This window comes from Drosophila melanogaster, chromosome Y (genome assembly GCF_000001215.4).
Source record: "Drosophila melanogaster chromosome Y".
NCBI classification, from domain to species: domain Eukaryota; kingdom Metazoa; phylum Arthropoda; class Insecta; order Diptera; family Drosophilidae; genus Drosophila; species Drosophila melanogaster.
In genome coordinates, this window is record NC_024512.1 from 2,453,721 (window position 1) to 2,473,633 (window position 19,913).

At 42.3% G+C, this 19,913-nt stretch overlaps 1 protein-coding gene across 1 annotated transcript in view; it reads left to right on the forward strand.

Moving 5' to 3' along the window:
• Window positions 1-19,913, forward strand: part of WDY (WD40 Y) — a gene marked incomplete at its 5' end in the record, with an annotated part of 214,356 nt that overhangs the window by 180,299 nt on the left and 14,144 nt on the right.

Here is a 19,913-nt window from a genome sequence, read left to right on the forward strand (position 1 = left end):
AGGGCCACGTTACTTGCGTCTGTGGATAAAATAAATTTCTTTTCAAAATCAGGTAGTTGTAAAATTGGGTCTCAAATTATTATGCAACTTTGAAAAGTAGCGGGTGCATTCCTAAGGACAAATGGCACTCGAAGGTATGACTGCTTTTGGTGGAGAATGCAGTTTAAGGAATTGATTCCTCATTCATTTCTATTTGGTGAAATCCTTTTGCCAGATCGATTGTTGTAAAATATTGCCAAGAATTTTGTCCATATTTGGAATTGGATATCTGTCAGGTATGGTTATTTCATTTAGCTTTCTATAATCAATTACTAACATGTACTTCATTATGCCAGAAGCATCCGGTTTTTTTGGTTGTATGGCGAATTACCTTTGTCCGTTTCCGAAAGTGGGTTTTGTTTTGAATAGGGTCATGCAACTCATAGTTAGATTTACAATCTTCTAGTGAATCTACTTGGAACCGAGAAGTTAAGCCGACTAATCACGTCGGGACTCTCAACATCACCACGAATATGCTTACAAATAAAGACTGTTCCAAGCATAGTTCTACGGTTAGCTCGGGAAGGTAAATTAATTAAAAGTAGTCCACTGGAATAAGGAGGTAATATACGGTTTGCATGCCAATTTAGGCGTCGCAAGGCAAAAAGTAAGAAGTTTTTTTGGACCGATTCAATGCGGTCCGAGTGGACTACGTATTGTTGATTCCAAACAGGTGATCCGTACTCAAGACTTACGAAATAAATAAGGTTTTAGTCAAGTAAATTCAAGTTCAAATTCCTTAGATCAGCTTTTTATAAAACCAGTCCAGAAGAACATCAAGATCATCAACCCGTGTTATTCTGTCAAAAGGGTACTTAGAGTGTAAGTCGTGCGTATTGGGTTGATACGACAAAAGGTCATAACTTTACACTTACGTTATCACGGCATCCTATTTGAAATCTGTCTAGATCGGATTGTAAGTCCGATTGGCGCGAAATGTCCTTGTGCTGGAGGCATAATTTAACATTATCTGCGTACATAAGTACACGAATGTTTTATTAGTAAGGGGAGGTCGTTAATGAATAAGGTAAAAAGAAGCGGACCACGATGGCTCCCTTATGGGACACCGGATGTGACTCGGAGAATAGAGAATAGAGAATTTTTAAAGAGGACTTGCTGCTTCCTCCCATTCAGATAGCTTGAACTCCAATTTAGAAGATCAACAGGGAAACCTAAAAGATTCAGTTTCCTTACTAGAAGGTAATGTTTAACAGAGTCAATCTGTTTGAAGATTATTTTTGAAACCCTATATTACGAAGGAAGTTAGCTCCAAGAGGTTAGTGGTTGTTGATCTGCGTTTCATAAAACCGTGCTGACACGTTGATATGATCGATCTACAAAGGTTCTGCAAATGAGGAGTGATAACATTTTCAAAAAGTTTTGGTATAGCCGACAATTTAGAGATTCATCTGTAATTACTTGCATCCAGTTTGCTTCCTTTTTTATGAAGGGGAATCACAAAGAACTGCTTCCATATATGAGGGAACTGTGAAGATTCCAATGATAAGTTAAAAAGCTTTAGTAGAGGCTTGCACAAGGCTTCCGCACAGAATCTGAGCACGCAGCCAGGGATTCCATCGGAACCTGACGAATAGAGCGGCTTAACACGCTAAAGATCGTTAAGCAGTGAGCTTTCGTTTATAGTGGGGCAAAATATTAGATTCGACTTAGATACCGCATAAGAGTATGGCTGTTCGGAATGAGGTAAAGTTGAATATGTCAAAAAATGATTTAATTGCGGTATAAAACATAATAATGGCATGGGTCATTATGTTGCAGGAGTAAAGATCGGACCATTAAAGCCAGCTATAAAATTGTTCAGCCCCCGAAAATTTGCCTTGCGAAAACAGGGAATTCGCTTTGTTGACTTTTCTGACTTTACTTTCAATACTGAGAACCGGTATGTCCGGTATGTACCCATGCCGATTGCCACACCGAAAGTAGGATGATATGGATCCTCAGGTTACTCAGGGAGTAAGAGGTGCTACCCTGGATAGAAACACACTTTCAGGGCTAGTTACAAGTAATAACAGTCGACGAAGAGAGTTTCAAATATAATTAACTTGCGAAAACGATAAGTCGAGCAAGCCGTCAATAAAGTCATGTTGTGCTAAAGGGTAAAGGATACTCTATTGTTCTTCTGGGGACCGCCTATTTATTTACGATGGACTGGATAGCGGACACATGATTCTGGTATTCTGGGAATTCAGAAGACGGCGGAATATTCGAGCACGTAATATATACTTCTCTGTCGGAAAAAGACAGCTTTACACATAAGGATTCCGAGTTACGGGAATCGTCCAAAAGTAATTCCTCCGACGCGAGTGTAGATCTAACCGCAATTAAGGACGGTCAAACCTATATATAGTGTACATACCTGGGAAGACTTTGCAGTTAAGTATCTCCGGCTTTAACCAAGTCTCTGTGAAAACTATTATATGGGATGCAAATAAAAGACTATCACAATACAATTTGGTTAATTTGGTTAATATTATCGGCTTTTGGTCTTCTGGACTCAATGTTACGTTGTGGTGGTAAACTAATCGGGACAGGTGGAATCATTTGTTGAGAAACCAGTGCAGACAATTCGGAATCTTTATCAATTACAGGGTGGGGTCCCTCCACACCGGATTGATCGGATTGCTCCGATCTTTTTTCGCTGCCGATCTTATCAACATATGCGGATTTGCTGCGATTGACATCTGATCAGTTGCGGAGTCCTGTTGATCATTTGCCCGTGGTTGCGGGGCCTTAGGCAGCCTACCACCAACGGCTTTTTTGCGCTTTGGAGATTCATCTAATAGCTTAAGGCCATTAAACTATGAATTAAGCGCGGAAAGAAGATCATCGGCTCGACGAAAACTATCTCTAGCTACGCCAATACTGTTGATCAGTTCTTTCAAGCCACCTTTAGTTTGTGGCATAAACGATTTCATCTCGTTTGCAACCACAAGGCAAGCAACACAACAATTATTTAGATTTTTACCTTTTGCTAGGTTATCACTTGTTCGGCCATTAAAACCAGCGCACTTAGTATGCACCATTCTATCAAAAGCCAAGAAATCATTTTTGGCTGCTCAGGTTTTATAACACAAGATCAAAACTTTCAACCGAGCTGTTAAAAGAACCGCACAAAAGCAGTCTGTAAGCTGAGAAATTTAGATTTTGTATGGGAGAGCGAAACAGCGAGAGAGTAAGAGCGAGAGAATAGGTGCACAGTGCAGTTTATGTGCATGTAAGAAACAACACCAAACAGCACTGCAAACAACGCACAAAAGGGAGAGTAAAGGGAGTGTTTAAAGTACGGCACAAATCATAAAAGAATCATTTGCGAAGCGAATATCTTAATAGAGTCTTTAAGAGCCTGAATATAAATAAGAAAATCCGATTGGTTACCTTCCAATACAGGTTACAAGACTTCCGAACATCGAAGATCGGCCTACCCTTAAAGCAAGACTCATCGCGGAATTTAAAACTCAAACACCAAACTAAAAACTTCTGGATAACTTCAGGGAGACACCATACAGAGGAAACCTAAGAGCATTCTGCGAAGAAGAGGAAAGACGACGTCAGTTATTAATTTCGAAACGACTATAAAATTTAACCATTTAAGTAATAAAGATTTTATATTTTTAAGTCGAACGAATTTCCCGTCAGTTGACTGAGGACAACGCTTAGAAATAAAAAATTATCGGAGAAATATTTTTCACGTCTTTATTCTTTTGATCTCAGCTTAAGACTAAAAATCAAATGCAAATTTGATTGTAGAGAAGCCTCAGTATTTGAACAATATTTGTATTTCGGAAGAGCCTCTCTGTTGGTACTTAAAATTAGGAGAAGGTACAAATAGAGCAGTCAAATCTGCTTACGTCAGGCTTTAGGATGTTTACAAGAACGGCTGAGTGCCGCTGCCAAAGAATTCTTTATTAGAAACGGATGCTGCGCAGCTGGGATATTTTATGGAAAATCAATAAAGTGCATTACTGTTTCTTTTGAAATAATTAAAGTGGCCGGTTTGGACTACCCAAATACCTCACTATATACAATACATATCTTCTTCGGTATATTAATTATGTATGGACATACTATTTCATTGTTGTCGACACTTTCTACTTTATATGGTCCAGTGTCTTTAAAATCTCATTTTTCACTGGTCTCGTTCTGTAACAAGACTTGGTCTCCTTTCAACTAGAAAATCTTTAAGTTTACTATCATATATCCCTTATTTTATACCCGTTACTCGTAAATGGGTTTATGTCCGTCAGTCCCTATGAACGTAGAGATCTCAGAAACTATAAAAACTAGAAAGTTAAGATTAAGAATACAGATTCTAGATATACAGACACAGCGCATTCTATCGCCCTAAAACCGAACCAAACTGCCACGCCCACATTTTAAAAAATTTGTTGGATATTTTTTTATAATTTAATTAACAAAAAAAAAACATTTTTCCACGCCAATCTAACGCCCTAAAGCCGCCATACCGGTACCGTCCACACTTATGGAACAATAAAAAAAAAATGATAAAATTTCGCGTTTTCACTCACACTGATAGTCTCTTGTTTTTAATTTTTTTTTTGAAATGATTTTTTGTTTTTTTTTTTATTTGTTATTTTATTTTTACCAAAATGCACTTTATTTTTATACACGTTACTCGTAGAGTAAAAGGGTAATACTGTATAGATCTCTGTAACAGATCTCTCTGTAGTTATTTACCGTGGCTTGTTCCAATCGAAGGATTAAAATCATGGCGTTCATTTATGCATTCATATGGCTTTATATTACGCTGTGTGTTCAAATTAAGCGCTGAACCATCCCCAGCTCAGACCTGACAGACGTCTTCAATAGGTAGTTTCATCGAACCTTTGCTTTGACCGCGGCGCACATGGATGCTAAGTCGATAGGGGAGCTCCAGCAAGCACATGCATTGCCACACTGGACCCTGCCATGTACTCGCAGGGAGTAAGTCCCGCGGCTCCTCCTTCCGACGACTCCAGCAACCGTGTGCTCACTGACACGAAATAGCAGCTGTGGTGCTCGAGCAACACCTATTGGTAGAAAGGGTCACACAGGCCACCGGTCTGGCAGCACTGAACCGGCCCAAGACACAGACAGTAGCAGTGACAACCACCCATAAGCTGTTTGCTGGTAGCGAAGCTGTTAAAAAGCTGACCCAAAAACTCGCATCGCAACACCTGCTCTCCGGAATGGAAATTTTGCGATAATTAATTACATATAACTTTCAAACTGGAGGCTTTTTATTTTACTTTTCACATCGATTATATATTTCCAAGCAAGGAACATGCAGTTCTTCGAAAACACGTCTGTCGTCGATCAATTCATGCACGTCACAGTGAGTAAAAGGGTATACTAGAAGGTTGCGATTCAGCATACGGATTATAGAGACTAAGACGCAGGGCAAGTTTGTTGACCTATGTTACCACGCCCACTCTAATGCCAACAAACCGCACAAAACTGCCACGCCAAAACATTTAAGCTATTTTTCGTAATTTTTTCATAAATTTATTAGTCGTAAATGTCTATCGATGTGCCACCCCCAGTCGAACGTGCTAAAAACGCCCAAAACTGCCACGCCCCACGCAACTTTTTAAAAATTTTTGGATATATTTTCATAAATTTATTAGTTGTGTAAATTTTTATGTATTTCTAAAAATTGTTGGATAGTTGAGGGAAGTTTAATTCCCACGGTCACCTTTTTCCTATTTTTGATCTTAGCTTCGAACTTTTATACCATCATACTATCCGGCCAAAAATCACCCGAACATATGGTCGAAAAAAGCTGGTTTGGGACAGTTATCTTGAAAGATGATATGTAAGAGAAGTTAAAATTTTCCTTTTATGTTATCGGCTTTTGTTTTGTCTTGTATATAAGACAATACATCAGACGATGTTTGATCAGGGAAAAGCCGGGAAACGAAAATTTGTTTCTTTAGGGGAACCACCGCGAGGGGTTTTGGCCCTGCAGTTTGTATTTCTGAAGTGCCAACTTGTGCCGGTAGTCCGGACTCAATGTTACCTTGTGGTGGCAAACTAATCAGGACAGGTTGAATCATTTGTTGAGAAACCAGTGCAGACAATTCGGAATCTTTATTAATTACAGGGTGGGGTCCCTCCACGGCGGATTGATCGGATTGCTCCGAATCTTTTTTAGCTGCCGATCTTAGCAACATATGCGGATTTGCTGCGATTGACATCTGATCAGTTGCGGAGCCCTGTTGATCATTTGCCCGTGGTTGCGGGGCCTTAGGCAGCCTACCACCAGCGGCTTTTTTGCGCTTTGGAGATTCATCTAATAGCTTAAGGCCATTTAAGTAGCTCCGCCAATACTGTTGATCAGTTCTTTCAAGCCACCTTTAGTTTGGGCCATAAACGATTTCATCTCGTTTGCAACCACAAGGCAAGCAACACAACAGTTATTTAGATGTTTACCCTTTGCTAGGTCATCACTTGTTCGGCCATTAAAACCAGCGCACTTAGTATGCACCATTCTATCAAAAGCCAAGAAATCATTTTTGGCTGCTCAGGTTTTATAACACAAGATCAAAACTTTTAAGCGAGCTGTTAAAAGAACCGCACGAGAGCAGTCTGCACTCTGAGAAATTTAGATTTTGTGTGGGAGAGCGAAACAGCGAGAGAGTGAAAGCGAGAGAATAGTTGCACAGTGCAGTTTATGTGTATGTAAGAAACAACACCAAACAGCACTCCGAACAACGCACGCAAGGCAGAGTAACAAAACGAAAAATGCAAAATATTTTGTATATTTGTTTAAACTACTGCACAAATCACAAAGAATCACTCGCGAAGCGAACGGACCTTTAATAATTATGTTTAAAATATACGGTAATTAAAGAAGATTATTAAAAACCAGGCATGGTTTGACAAACACGAAATAAAAATAAAAAAAAAAAACACGACCGTTTGCTTTGACAGATAATAGCTATATGTAAGTTTTTCTATACGGAATGCACTTGTTGTTGGCCTTCATTAATGAACCAATGATTTTGATACGGATTGTTTTGATTTTGGCCATAATAATTAGGTTCTACTTGTTCGAATTAATGCGCGTCTGGGAATCTTATTTCGGCAATAGACATTTTAGTTTCATCACTGACCGATGGTCTTAGTCGTTTAGTAATCGGGAAGTTAGTATTTTTAGATGTAGAGCGTTGTCGTAGCCGAGGTTATGTATTTCTCTTAAATGTGTTGTTTGGTGATTTTTGGCTTTGTTGGGATGTTGTTAGAAAGTGTTTTTTTGAATAATGGGTTGTGTGGTTATGTATTGGTTGTTTCTAAAATAATTAGGTGCGCGCCACATTGGTGGGTTTAAATGGTTGAATGTATTGATAAAAATTAGGTTGAGGGTAACTTGGTCGATATTGAGTTTGAACATTTGTATTGAATTTGTGTGCTTTCAAATTCTGATTAGAATTTTAATGTTTATTACGAAGTTCTGGGTTTTTATAAAATTCAAAATAATTGTGTTCTTCATAAATTTTGTGCAATGGTAATTAAGGATCTTAAGTCTGTAATATCGTGATAGTAAATAAATAGTAAAATAGTAAATAATTGTATTGGTAGTTTCCTTACCAGTATCTTAATAGAGTCTTCAAGGGCCTGAATATAAATAAGAAAATCCGATTGGTTACCTTCCAGGACAGGTTACACGACTTCCGAACATCGAAGATTAACCTACCCTTAAAGCAAGAATTTAAATCTCAAACACCAAACTAAAAACATCTGGATAACTTCAAGGAGACGCCATACAGAGGAAACTTAAGAGCATTCTGCGAAGAAGCGGAAAGACGACGTCAATTATTAATTTCGAAACGACTATAAAATTTAACTTATTTTCCACTCGAAGGTTCTTTTTTCTGAAACTTTTTGTATCCTAACGACTGCGCCAGTAAAATAGATTTCATATTTTCGAGTCGAACTAATGTCCCGTCGGTTGTCTAAGGACAACGCTAAGAAATAAAAAATTATCGGAGAAATAGTTTTCTTTTGATCTCAGTATTTGAACCATATTTGTATTTCGGGAGAGCCTCGCTGTTGCGTTCTTAAAATTAGGAGAAGGTTCAATGGGTATACTGTAACAGATCTCTCTGTACATATTTACCGTGGCGTGTTCCATTCGAAGGATTAAAATCATGGCATTCAAATATGCGCATAAATGCGCATATTACGCTGTGGGATCATATTAAGCGCTGAACCATCCCCAGCTCAGACCCTCAGACGTCTTCAATAGGTAGTTTCGTCGAAGCTTTGGAGGCGCACATGGAGGCTCAGTCAATAGGCGGAGCTCCAGCAAGCACCTGCATTGCCACAGTGCATCCTGTACAGCATACTGGATAAGTGAGTCCATCATAATGTTCAAAATAAATGGAACAGTCACTTCACCAAACCTGCTGACTATACTTGCACTCCTGCCAGAGAAGAAGCTTCTCCATAAGCTGGCTTATCGGTAGCCGGAGTCGATGAGTCTTATCACGACATCCCACTCGATGTGGTTGAAGGCTCCTTTGAAGTCCACGAAGATTTCGAACATATATTGTGCCTGGCTGGCAGCAACAGTGCTCACGACGTGTCTCCAATCATCCTTAACGCAGCGTCCTTCTCGGAATCTAAATTGCCATCTATTTCCATCGGGCAGACGTTCTATCTTTAATCGATTCACCATGAACTTATTTAGCACTTTGCCGAAAACTGGCAACATACAAATACCGATGTAAGAAGCAGGATCACTCTTGTCCTTATCTGGCCCTTATTTTAATAAACCGCATGGGGGATACTGCGTTCGCGCCGAGACCAAGGATGACAGGCGTGCGGCTGGCTAGCAGCAGCACCGCATCCAAGTACCCGAGGTACTGTTCGAGTCCGGTGTTGAAGTGGCAGTACACGGATCATAGGAAAATTTCCAGTAACGCTTTCGCATCCTTCAAACTCGGTGACAAGCGGCTCTATCCGCATGCTTATGAAATCCGTGCTGTCCACGAAGACTGCAGCCTTTCCACGCCTGTCCGAAGACATTTCGCATTTCGGATGGGACTCCCGTTATTTGTCCAGCCGGGTCCATATAAGGCATGCACCGCACCGTAGATGGCACGTCTCCGACAACATTAAATGTAAATTCCGGCAGTCAACAGTGCATCTGGGTGCTGTGTGGCCAGCTTGTCCACACTGGCGGACCCTGCACTGGGAAACTTTGTGGTCAAATCCAAGGCACCTATGGCAAGCATAGGTGTGGACGAGCGACTGGCAACTGTAACTGAACCACTTAATATAGACCCGTCCGGTCTGCTCAAGGACGTTCAGCGCCTTTTAGTCAACATCGTTGGCGTAAGCTTCCTCCATAAACTCCTCATGCAGTATTCCAGTGTCGACTTCGAACATCTAGACTTTGTGTCGTTGGCTCTTGTTCGGCTGAACTTTGACACCGGCAAACTTCTTGTTCGCGACGTCGATGGTGTGCGGATGACGGCTCCACCAGGCTGCAACTAAAGCACATCGTGTACACGGACACCGAGGGCAGGGGCGACCTTTCTTGCGGACCCGCTTAGTAATCTGCTTCCCAGATATGCTCGGGTCGTCGCACATCACTACCGCCGACCAGGTCTCAACGGGCTTCCTAGCCCGGGGTGCGGCGGTAAGAGCGAATTCGGGAGCAGCTCCTTGGACAGCATCGTTTGCCGGCGTCATCAATCCAGATCGTCGTCCACTTCTTTCTCCTGATCCTCGTCCATATCCTCCAGCTCCTGCTCCTAATTTTTTCCGAAAGACCCACTGCACTCAAGCAACGCGTTACGCGATCCATTCCTCCATGCACCACAGCGGATTTGTCTCCGAGATGGATGCTCAAAATCTCGGCCAGAATCGTGAAACCCGTGCCGCCAGCAACAATGTCCGAGATCAGCAGGCCAGGCTCCTAGGCTCTCTGTGGGGACAGGGGTAGTAGCGGGGGCAGTGGGTACTGGGTATCATGGGGGAAGTCTTAGCATCAACTTTTTCCAACGCGTCTGGCTGCGTTGGCGCCGAGCTCTTAGAGGCCAGATGGCTTCTACGCCTGCTTCGTCTGGAGTTCTTAGAGGCACTGTTGCCGCTCAAGGCACTCGCGCTGCTGTCGCTCTCCATCGGAGTAAGTCCCGCGGATCCTATTGGTAGAAAGGCTCACACAGTCCACCGGTCTGGCAGCACTGAACCGGCCCAAGACACAGACAGTAGCAGTGACAACCACCCATAAGCTGTTTGCTGGTAGCGAAGCTGTTAAAAAGCTGACCCAAAAACTCGCATCGCAACACCTGCTCTCCGGAATGGAAATTTTGCGATAATTAATTACATATAACTTTCAAACTGGAGGCTTTTTATTTTACTTTTCACATCGATTATATATTTCCAAGCAAGGAACATGCAGTTCTTCGAAAACACGTCTGTCGTCGATCAAGTCGAACGTGCTAAAAACGCCCAAAACTGCAACGCCCCACGCAACTTTTTAAAAATTTTTGGATATATTTTCATAAATTTATTAGTTGTGTAAATTTCTATGTATTTCTAAAAATTGTTGGATAGTTGAGGGAAGTTTAATTCCCACGGTCACCTTTTTCCTATTTTTGATCTTAGCTTCGAACTTTTATACCATCATACTATCCGGCCAAAAATCACCCGAACATATGGTCGAAAAAAGCTCGTTTGGGACAGTTATCTTGAAAGATGATATGTAAGAGAAGTTAAAATTTTCCTTTTATGTTATCGGCTTTTGTTTTGTCTTGTATATAAGACAATACATCAGACGATGTTTGATCAGGGAAAAGCCGGGAAACGAAAATTTGTTTCTTTAGGGGAACCACCGCGAGGGGTTTTGGCCCTGCAGTTTGTATTTCTGAAGTGCCAACTTGTGCCGGTAGTCCGGACTCAATGTTACCTTGTGGTGGCAAACTAATCAGGACAGGTTGAATCATTTGTTGAGAAACCAGTGCAGACAATTCGGAATCTTTATTAATTACAGGGTGGGGTCCCTCCACGGCGGATTGATCGGATTGCTCCGAATCTTTTTTAGCTGCCGATCTTAGCAACATATGCGGATTTGCTGCGATTGACATCTGATCAGTTGCGGAGCCCTGTTGATCATTTGCCCGTGGTTGCGGGGCCTTAGGCAGCCTACCACCAGCGGCTTTTTTGCGCTTTGGAGATTCATCTAATAGCTTAAGGCCATTTAAGTAGCTCCGCCAATACTGTTGATCAGTTCTTTCAAGCCACCTTTAGTTTGGGCCATAAACGATTTCATCTCGTTTGCAACCACAAGGCAAGCAACACAACAGTTATTTAGATGTTTACCCTTTGCTAGGTCATCACTTGTTCGGCCATTAAAACCAGCGCACTTAGTATGCACCATTCTATCAAAAGCCAAGAAATCATTTTTGGCTGCTCAGGTTTTATAACACAGGATCAAAACTTTTAAGCGAGCTGTTAAAAGAACCGCACGAGAGCAGTCTGCACTCTGAGAAATTTAGATTTTGTGTGGGAGAGCGAAACAGCGAGAGAGTGAAAGCGAGAGAATAGTTGCACAGTGCAGTTTATGTGTATGTAAGAAACAACACCAAACAGCACTCCGAACAACGCACGCAAGGCAGAGTAACAAAACGAAAAATGCAAAATATTTTGTATATTTGTTTAAACTACTGCACAAATCACAAAGAATCATTCGCGAAGCGAACGGACCTTTAATAATTATGTTTAAAATATACGGTAATTAAAGAAGATTATTAAAAACCAGGCATGGTTTGACAAACACGAAATAAAAATAAAAAAAAAACACGACCGTTTGCTTTGACAGATAATAGCTATATGTAAGTTTTTCTATACGGAATGCACTTGTTGTTGGCCTTCATTAATGAACCAATGATTTTGATACGGATTGTTTTGATTTTGGCCATAATAATTAGGTTCTACTTGTTCGAATTAATGCGCGTCTGGGAATCTTATTTCGGCAATAGACATTTTAGTTTCATCACTGACCGATGGTCTTAGTCGTTTAGTAATCGGGAAGTTAGTATTTTTAGATGTAGAGCGTTGTCGTAGCCGAGGTTATGTATTTCTCTTAAATGTGTTGTTTGGTGATTTTTGGCTTTGTTGGGATGTTGTTAGAAAGTGTTTTTTTGAATAATGGGTTGTGTGGTTATGTATTGGTTGTTTCTAAAATAATTAGGTGCGCGCCACATTGGTGGGTTTAAATGGTTGAATGTATTGATAAAAATTAGGTTGAGGGTAACTTGGTCGATATTGAGTTTGAACATTTGTATTGAATTTGTGTGCTTTCAAATTCTGATTAGAATTTTAATGTTTATTACGAAGTTCTGGGTTTTTATAAAATTCAAAATAATTGTGTTCTTCATAAATTTTGTGCAATGGTAATTAAGGATCTTAAGTCTGTAATATCGTGATAGTAAATAAATAGTAAAATAGTAAATAATTGTATTGGTAGTTTCCTTACCAGTATCTTAATAGAGTCTTCAAGGGCCTGAATATAAATAAGAAAATCCGATTGGTTACCTTCCAGGACAGGTTACACGACTTCCGAACATCGAAGATTGGCCTACCCTTAAAGCAAGACTCATCGCGGAATTTAAATCTCAAACACCAAACTAAAAACATCTGGATAACTTCAAGGAGACCCCATACAGAGGAAACCTTAAGCATTCTGCGAAGAAGCGGAAAGACGGTGTCAATTATTAATTTCGAAACGACTATAAAATTTAACTTATTTTCCACTCGAAGGTTCTTTTTTCGGATACTTTTTGTATCCTAACGTCTGCGCCAGTAAAATAGATTTTATATTTTCGAGTCGAGCTAATGTCCCGTCGGTTGTCTGAGGACAACGCTAAGAAATAAAATATTATCGGAGAAATAGTTTTCACGCCTTGATTCTTTTGATCTCAGTATTTGAAGAATATTTGTATTTCGGGAGCGCCTCGCTGTTGGGTTCTTAAAATTAGGAGAAGGTTCAATGGGTATACTGTAACAGATATCTCTGTACATATTTACCGTGGCGTGTTCCAATCGAAAGATTAATATAATGGCGTTCAAATATGCGCATAAATGCGCATATTACGCTGTGGGTTCATATCAAGCGCTGAACCATCCCCAGCTCAGACCCTCAGACGTCTTCAATGGGTAGTTTCGTCGAAGCTTTGCTTTGACCGCCGCGCACATGGGGGCTAAGTCGATAGGGGAGCTCCAGCAATCACCTGCATTGCCACAGTGGACCCTGTACAGCATACTGGAAAAGTGAGTCCATCATAATATTCAAAATAAATAAAACAAATAAATTAAATAAACTTGCACTCCTGCCAGAGAAGAAGCTCCTCCATAAGCTGGCTTCTCGGCAGCTGGCGTCGATGAGTCTTATTAGGACATCCCACTCGACGTGGTCGCAGGCTCCTTTAAAGTCCACGAAGATTTCGAACATATATTGTGCCTGGCTGGCAGCAACAGTGCTCACGACGTGTCTCCTATCATCCTCAATGCAGCGCCTTTCTCGGAATCCAAATTGTTTCCATCGGGTAGAACGTCCTTCAATCGATTCGATAAGTAGCAGGATCACTCCTGTCCTTTGAAAAGTGCCACTGTACAACGCTGTGATGTGCTCGGGAATGGCACGCCACAGCGCCTTGAATATCACCCCGGTGATGCCGTCCATGCCGGGAGAGCCTGCTGCTCTTCAACCTTGTGACACAAGCATCTTTAAACTCGGTGACAAGCGGCTCTATCCGCATGCAGATGAAATCTGTGCTGTCCACGAAGACTGCAGCCTTTCCACGCCTGTCCGAAGATATTTCGCATTCCGGTTGGGACTCCCGTGATTCGTCCAGCAAGGTCCATATAAGGCTCCTGCACAAATGCGAACAAGTGCTCAGAGTCGCTCAAAGTAAAATCCCGGGCACGGCCACCATTTGTCTGAAGGAAGCTAAGCATTAATGTTCACCCTCGCAAGCACCGCACTGTAGATGGCACGTCTCCGTAAGCTTCCTCTATAAACTCCTCATGCAGTATTTCAGTGTCGACGTCAAACACCTAGACTTTGTGTCGTTGGCTCTTTTTCAGCTGCAAACTTCTTGTTCGCGACGTCGATGGTGTGGGGATGACGGTTCCACCAGGCTTCAACTAAAGCACCTCGTGTATACGGACACCGAGGGCAGGGGCGACCTTTCTTGCGGACCCGCTTAGTAATCTGCTTCCCACATATGCTCGGGTCGTCGCACATCACTACCGCCGACCAGGTCTCAACGGGCTTCCTAGCCCGGGGTGCGGCGGTAAGAGCGAATTCGGGAGCAGCTCCTTGGACAGCATCGTTTGTCGGCGTCATCAATCCAGATCGTCGTCCACCTTCTTCTCCTGATCCTCGTCCATATCCTCCAGCTCCTGCTCCTAATTTTTTCCGAAAGACCCACTGCACTCAAGCAACGCGTTACGCGATCCATTCCTCCATGCACCACAGCGGATTTGTCTCCGAGATGGATGCTCAAAATCTCGGCCAGAATCGTGAAACCCGTGCCGCCAGCAACAATGTCCGAGATCAGCAGGCCAGGCTTCTATGCTCTCTGTGGGGACAGGGGTAGTAGCGAGGGCAGTGGGTACTGGGTATTTTGGGGGAAGTCTTAGCATCAACTTTCTCCAACGTGTCTGCTGCGTTGGCGCCGAGCTCTTAGAGGTCAGATGGCTTCTACGCCTGCTTCGTCTGGAGTTCTTAGAGGCACTGTTGCCGCTCAAGGTACTCGCGCTGCTGTCGCTCTCCATCGGAGTAAGTCCCGCGGATCCAATTGGTAGAAAGGCTCACACAGTCCACCGGTCTGGCAGCACTGAACCGGCCAAGACACAGACAGTAGCAGTGACAACCATCCATAAGCTGTTTGCTGGAAGCGAAGCTGTTAAAAAGCTGACCCAAAATTTCGCCTCGCAACACCTGCTATCCGGAATGGAAATTTTGCAATAATTAATTACATATAACTTTCAAAGTGCAGGCTTTTTATTTTAATTTTCACATCGATTATTTATTTCCAAACAAGGAACATGTAGTTCTTCGAAAACACGTCTGTTGTCGATCAATTCATGCACGTCACAGTGAGTAAAAGGGTATACTAGAAGGTTGAGATTCAGCATACGGATTATAGAGACTAAGACTCAGGGCAAGTTTGTTGACCTATGTTACCACGCCCACTCTAATGCCAACAAACCGCACAAAACTGCCACGCCAACACATTTAAGCTATTTTTCGTTATTTTTTCATAAATTTATTAGTCGTAAATGTCTATCGATGTCCCACCCCCAGTCGAACGTGCTAAAAACGCCCAAAACTGCCACGCCCCACGCAACTTTTTAAAAATTTTTGGATATATTTTCATAAATTTATTAGTTGTGTAAATTTCTATGTATTTCTAAAAATTGTTGGATAGTTGAGGGAAGTTTAATTCCCACGGTCACCTTTTTCCTATTTTTGATCTTAGCTTCGAACTTTTATACCATCATACTATCCGGCCAAAAATCACCCGAACATATGGTCGAAAAAAGCTGGTTTGGGACAGTTATCTTGAAAGATGATATGTAAGAGAAGTTAATATTTTCCTTTTATGTTATCGGCTTTTGTTTTGTCTTGTATATAAGACAATACATCAGACGATGTTTGATCAGGGAAAAGCCGGGAAACGAAAATTTGTTTCTTTAGGGGAACCACCGCGAGGGGTTTTGGCCCTGCAGTTTGTATTTCTGAAGTGCCAACTTGTGCCGGTAGTCCGGACTCAATGTTACCTTGTGGTGGCAAACTAATCAGGACAGGTTGAATCATTTGTTGAGAAACCAGTGCAGACAATTCGGAATCTTTATCAATTACAGGGTGGGGTCCCTCCACGGCGGATTGATCGGATTGCTCCGAATCTTTTTTAGCTGCCGATCTTAGCAACATATGCGGATTTGCTGCGATTGACATCTGATCAGTTGCGGAGTCCTGTTGATCATTTGCCCGTGGTTGCGGGGCCTTAGGCAGCCTACCACCAGCGGCTTTTTTGCGCTTTGGAGATTCATCTAATAGCTTAAGGCCATTAAAGTAGCTCCGCCAATACTGTTGATCAGTTCTTTCAAGCCACCTTTAGTTTGGGCCATAAACGATTTCATCTCGTTTGCAACCACAAGGCAAGCAACACAACAGTTATTTAGATGTTTACCCTTTGCTAGGTCATCACTTGTTCGGCCATTAAAACCAGCGCACTTAGTATGCACCATTCTATCAAAAGCCAAGAAATCATTTTTGGTTGCTCAGGCTGCTCACAAGATCAAAACTTTCAAGCGAGCTGTTAAAAGAACCGCACGAGAGCAGTCTGCACTCTGAGAAATTTAGATTTTGTGTGGGAGAGCGAAACAGCGAGAGAGTGAAAGCGAGAGAATAGTTGCACAGTGCAGTTTATGTGTATGTAAGAAACAACACCAAACAGCACTGCGAACAACGCACGCAAGGCAGAGTAACAAAACGAAAAATGCAAAATATTTTGTATATTTGTTTAAACTACTGCACAAATCACAAAGAATCACTCGCGAAGCGAACGGACCTTTAATAATTATGTTTAAAATATACGGTAATTAAAGAAGATTATTAAAAACCAGGCATGGTTTGACAAACACGAAATAAAAATAAAAAAAAAAACACGACCGTTTGCTTTGACAGATAATAGCTATAGGTAAGTTTTTCTATACGGAATGCACTTGTTGTTGGCCTTCATTAATGAACCAATGATTTTGATACGGATTGTTTTGATTTTGGCCATAATAATTAGGTTCTACTTGTTCGAATTAATGCGCGTCTGGGAATCTTATTTCGGCAATAGACATTTTAGTTTCATCACTGACCGATGGAAGTTAGTATTTTTAGATGTAGGGCGTTGTCGTAGCCGAGGTTATGTATTTCTCTTAAATGTGTTGTTTGGTGATTTTTGGCTTTGTTGGGATGTTGTTAGAAAGTGTTTTTTTGAATAATGGGTTGTGTGGTTATATATTGGTTGTTTCTAAAATAATTAGGTGCGCGCCACATTGGTGGGTTTAAATGGTTGAATGTATTGATAAAAATTAGGTTGAGGGTAACTTGGTCGATATTGAGTTTGAACATTTGTATTGAATTTGTGTGCTTTCAAATTCTGATTAGAATTTTAATGTTTATTACGAAGTTCTGGGTTTTTATAAAATTCAAAATAATTGTGTTCTTCATAAATTTTGTGCAATGGTAATTAAGGATCTTAAGTCTGTAATATAGTGATAGTAAATAAATAGTAAAATAGTAAATAATTGTATTGGTAGTTTCCTTACCAGTATCTTAATAGAGTCTTCAAGGGCCTGAATATAAATAAGAAAATCCGATTGGTTACATTCCAGGACAGGTTACACGACTTCCGAACATCGAAGATTAACCTACCCTTAAAGCAAGAATTTAAATCTCAAACACCAAACTAAAAACATCTGGATAACTTCAAGGAGACGCCATACAGAGGAAACTTAAGAGCATTCTGCGAAGAAGCGGAAAGACGACGTCAATTATTAATTTCGAAACGACTATAAAATTTAACTTATTTTCCACTCGAAGGTTCTTTTTTCTGATACTTTTTGTATCCTAACGACTGCGCCAGTAAAATAGATTTCATATTTTCGAGTCGAACTAATGTCCCGTCGGTTGTCTAAGGACAACGCTAAGAAATAAAAAATTATCGGAGAAATAGTTTTCTTTTGATCTCAGTATTTGAACCATATTTGTATTTCGGGAGAGCCTCGCTGTTGCGTTCTTAAAATTAGGAGAAGGTTCAATGGGTATACTGTAACAGATCTCTCTGTACATATTTACCGTGGCGTGTTCCATTCGAAGGATTAAAATCATGGCATTCAAATATGCGCATAAATGCGCATATTACGCTGTGGGATCATATTAAGCGCTGAACCATCCCCAGCTCAGACCCTCAGACGTCTTCAATAGGTAGTTTCGTCGAAGCTTTGCTTTGACCGCCGCGCACATGGAGGCTCAGTCAATAGGCGGAGCTCCAGCAAGCACCTGCATTGCCACAGTGCATCCTGTACAGCATACTGGATAAGTGAGTCCATCATAATGTTCAAAATAAATGGAACAGTCACTTCACCAAACCTGCTGACTATACTTGCACTCCTGCCAGAGAAGAAGCTTCTCCATAAGCTGGCTTATCGGTAGCCGGAGTCGATGAGTCTTATCACGACATCCCACTCGATGTGGTTGAAGGCTCCTTTGAAGTCCACGAAGATTTCGAACATATATTGTGCCTGGCTGGCAGCAACAGTGCTCACGACGTGTCTCCTATCATCCTTAACGCAGCGTCCTTCTCGGAATCTAAAATGCCATCTATTTCCATCGGGCAGACGTTCTACCTTTAATCGATTCACCATGAACTTATTTAGCACTTTGCCGAAAACTGGCAACATACAAATACCGATGTAAGAAGCAGGATCACTCTTGTCCTTATCGGGCCCTTATTTTAATAAACCGCATGGGGGATACTGCGTTCGCGCCGAGACCAAGGATGACAGGCGTGCGGCTGGCTAGCAGCAGCACCGCATCCAAGTACCCGAGGTACTGTTCGAGTCCGGTGTTGAAGTGGCAGTACACGGATCATAGGAAAATTTCCAGTAACGCTTTCGCATCCTTCAAACTCGGTGACAAGCGGCTCTATCCGCATGCTTATGAAATCCGTGCTGTCCACGAAGACTGCAGCCTTTCCACGCCTGTCCGAAGACATTTCGCATTTCGGATGGGACTCCCGTTATTTGTCCAGCCGGGTCCATATAAGGCTCCTGCACAAATGCGAACAAGTGCTCAGAGTCGCTCAAAGTAAAATCCCGGGCACGGCCACCATTTGTCTGAAGGAAGCTAAGCATTAATGTTCACCCTCGCAAGCACCGCACTGTAGATGGCACGTCTCCGTAAGCTTCCTCTATAAACTCCTCATGCAGTATTTCAGTGTCGACGTCAAACACCTAGACTTTGTGTCGTTGGCTCTTTTTCAGCTGCAAACTTCTTGTTCGCGACGTCGATGGTGTGGGGATGACGGTTCCACCAGGCTTCAACTAAAGCACCTCGTGTATACGGACACCGAGGGCAGGGGCGACCTTTCTTGCGGACCCGCTTAGTAATCTGCTTCCCACATATGCTCGGGTCGTCGCACATCACTACCGCCGACCAGGTCTCAACGGGCTTCCTAGCCCGGGGTGCGGCGGTAAGAGCGAATTCGGGAGCAGCTCCTTGGACAGCATCGTTTGTCGGCGTCATCAATCCAGATCGTCGTCCACCTTCTTCTCCTGATCCTCGTCCATATCCTCCAGCTCCTGCTCCTAATTTTTTCCGAAAGACCCACTGCACTCAAGCAACGCGTTACGCGATCCATTCCTCCATGCACCACAGCGGATTTGTCTCCGAGATGGATGCTCAAAATCTCGGCCAGAATCGTGAAACCCGTGCCGCCAGCAACAATGTCCGAGATCAGCAGGCCAGGCTTCTATGCTCTCTGTGGGGACAGGGGTAGTAGCGAGGGCAGTGGGTACTGGGTATTTTGGGGGAAGTCTTAGCATCAACTTTCTCCAACGTGTCTGCTGCGTTGGCGCCGAGCTCTTAGAGGTCAGATGGCTTCTACGCCTGCTTCGTCTGGAGTTCTTAGAGGCACTGTTGCCGCTCAAGGTACTCGCGCTGCTGTCGCTCTCCATCGGAGTAAGTCCCGCGGATCCAATTGGTAGAAAGGCTCACACAGTCCACCGGTCTGGCAGCACTGAACCGGCCAAGACACAGACAGTAGCAGTGACAACCATCC